The 3,236-nt window shown below is 38.8% G+C and overlaps 1 long non-coding RNA gene across 1 annotated transcript; it reads left to right on the forward strand.

The window, feature by feature from the left end:
• The first annotated feature begins 1,350 nt into the window (after positions 1 to 1,350).
• On the forward strand, positions 1,351 to 1,849 carry LOC111472836. The gene is made up of 2 exons (XR_002715496.1): positions 1,351 to 1,422; positions 1,496 to 1,849. It is a non-coding gene; the product is annotated as an uncharacterized LOC111472836 (long non-coding RNA).
• Positions 1,850 to 3,236: the final 1,387 nt, after the last annotated feature.

The raw sequence follows: 3,236 nt of genomic DNA on the forward strand, positions 1-3,236 counted from the left end.
TATTATCATACGATGCACATATCATAATATATACATAATGGGGAAGGGATAAATGGGGAAACGAGGAAGGGTTAGTGGAGAGAGGTGGGTAAAGATGGTTTTTTTTAGTATTCTTCTTTTTTCTTTTTTCTTTTTTTATTTATTTAATTGTTTATTATTATTATTATTTTGGCTATTACAAAGTTTTATTAAATGATAATGAAAATAAAAAATTAGGGCCTCATGCATTATTGTGTGCTCATGCATCGGGCAATACCCCTTATCCTTCACGATTGTATGGATGCGTACGCTAAGAGGCATGGGAACGATCATTATGTTTTGTCATAATGATGCCGTGGCGGTCGCTATTCTTAACGGGTGTCCGGCATCAACAGCTACTAGAGAATGATCGCTCAACCAAAAAGGAGCTCAGGAGGTGTGCGAACCGGCTGGTGGGTCCATACTCGCACATGTGGACTGTGTCTAGGGAAATTAAGTACACAACCAAGTTGCTTATCAGGATAGCTATGGTAGGAAAATAGACTCTTATGATAAGTCCCACTCATGAATTGTATGTGTTTGTATTTAACCCTAATAAGGGGGTCACTTAATGAGTATTTCTTAAAACACTCAAGTCACGTGCTACTTCTATGTCAGGTAAAGGCAAGATATCCCTATATGACTAATGACGGTATCACAACTGGAGCCCATGACACATGCATAGGATAAATGTATCTACTTTCTTAGACTTAATAGGATGTTTTTAATTTAAAATTTATTTATTTCATTTAGTTTATTGTTGAGTCGTTTTAAAAATGTCTCCAAACACCTAAGTTTATAGCGATGTTTTAAGACGAAGTTTATGTTTTATGTAGAAATTTAAACACTTATTTATTTATAGAAATGATTATGCTATGATGACGATGACCACTCAGAAAATTTAGGGTCGTTACCCACTTTTTAATTATAGTTTTTACATGGATTTATTATTCTTATTTTAAAATATTTGAAATGTTTTCTCAGAGATTTCCAATTTTATTTAAAAAAGAAACTTCAATTGAATTAGTTTGAAATGTCTTATTTTGAAATGTCATAACTGGGAGGTAGTTAACTGTGATTGAAAAAATTGGGTGGCCACATTAAGGACATAATGAGAATGAAATATTGTTGACCCACCTCCCTTAAAAGTTTATAGGCATCCACCCATTTATTTTTTTAGTATTTTATTCTTTTGTAGTCTTAATTTGAGAATTGGGGCTTTCCTCAGAACCTTCGTGGATTCATCCTTTGGTTAATCTAATAACATTAAGAAAATAAAAGAAAGAAACATAAAATTAGAAATAAAAGAAAATAAATAAAATTAAATACCTCGCGTTAGCTGGTCCAACACGTTATTTGTTGGCCCAAGAAACAATGGATTGCGGAAGAACACAGAATTGGAAAGTAAGCATCTTTGCTTTTACATACTCAAATTCAATCTTTGTTCTTCCCAATTTAAATTGTTTTCATTGCACAGAAATATACATACGAAACCCAACCACATAGCTCACGTTTTCCCCCATAACATGCCTTTCTTCTCAACCTTCTTCCGCTGTTTCTCTGATCATGAACAAACCAAACAATACGTCTGCAACAGCCAGGTCTGTGTAATCAAGGACCCAGCAGCGTCCACGCCCAACCGGAAAAAGAAGAAGAATACAGGAAGAGGGTTTGCTTGTAAAACAGGGGAAAATGGTGTCTTGTAACCATATAAGAAGAGTTGTACTGATTTTTTTTTACCCAAAAAAGAGGGGAATTTGTGGTATATATTCATAGATATGGGTGGAAACACATGTGTATAATTCATATGTATAATGTCTTTTTTTTTTTTTTAATTCTATTGTTTTTTTCTTGGCATTGATGAACTTTGTATTCATTATGATAATACCTCAAATTTTTTAATAAATATGTTTAGTTTTAGGGGGAAACTTTCCTTCTTCGTTCCCACACGCGACGCCCACGGATCACCACGAACCCCTCCTCAAACGCCACCCACACTCCAGCGACCTGCAAAAGAGAGAGACACAGAAACACCGGCGAGATCCAAAAGTTCAGAGGCTGACGAAACGGCACAGATCTGCGTCGTTGAGCCTCCAACTACATCGGTGAAATCGCCAGGGTGGGAAACACAACCATCGTCGGCTTGCAGAGAGAGAAACAGAGGAACCGTCGGGAAAAACGGGCGAGGGAGACGAAACCCACGAACTCGGATCCGGGTCGAAACAACCCGCGACCCAATCCTCTGCAACCCTATCCACTACCTTCAGCCCGAGTTTCCTGTAGCCCACTGACACTGAGCCCCCGCGACCCATATCCAACCCAGCCCAGAACCTGCGAACCGTCTGCAACCCGCGATCGACCCGCCTGCGACCCGTGCCTTGACCCAAACTCAGTCTGCACACGCGGCAGATCCTATTACGCCACGTTTTACAATCTGATGCAAAAAACCCCTCGGCTCCGGCGTGGCTTCTCGGCATGGGAATCCTCCTTTTGACCAGACTGCAACGTTCCAACCCTCTCGGACCTGTTTTCAACCTCAATTATAGTAAATAAGGTCGTTTTAATGCCATATTTCACAATTTCAAGTTGGATTTATGATTATTATTTGTGAAATACTAACAAAAACAATGAATGTGTTGTTTTTCACATAATTTTGGTGAGAGGAAATTGGGTGTTTGGAAAAAAATGCGTAACAAAAAGGAGAGAGAAAAATTAACTGAATTTTGACTGCCTTCCGATTGTTTTATTTTGGCTCGAGAGTGGCCAACTAAATCTGTGCTACTGATTTGTCAAATGGTCAAACTGACGATTTTCTGAAATCGTGTGAATAAGAAAAACGGTAAAACTCAGGTTTTATCTAACAATCTCCTCCTAAAACCTGTAGTATATCTACCTTACTATTTGAACTCCGATCTTTGAGCGTAGTTCTTCAAATTTCACCCGCGCCAGGGACTTGGTGAAGATGTCTCCAAGTTGTTCCTCTGTTCGGATGTAATCAATTTTGATGAGCCCTCGATCTGCACATTCTCGAATGTAGTGGAATCTAATTTCTATGTGCTTGCTTCGTTCATGCAAAACTGGATTTTTGATCAGGGAGATCGTAGCTTTGTTGTCTACGTATAGCATTGGTGGATCACTTTCTCTCCCGATGAGTTCTTCCATTAGTCGCGCAAGCCAGATCCCTTGTGTTGCTGCCATCGAAGCGGCGATGTATTCTG

This window comes from Cucurbita maxima, unplaced genomic scaffold (assembly GCF_002738345.1).
Source record: "Cucurbita maxima cultivar Rimu unplaced genomic scaffold, Cmax_1.0 Cma_Scf00089, whole genome shotgun sequence".
Taxonomy (NCBI): domain Eukaryota; kingdom Viridiplantae; phylum Streptophyta; class Magnoliopsida; order Cucurbitales; family Cucurbitaceae; genus Cucurbita; species Cucurbita maxima.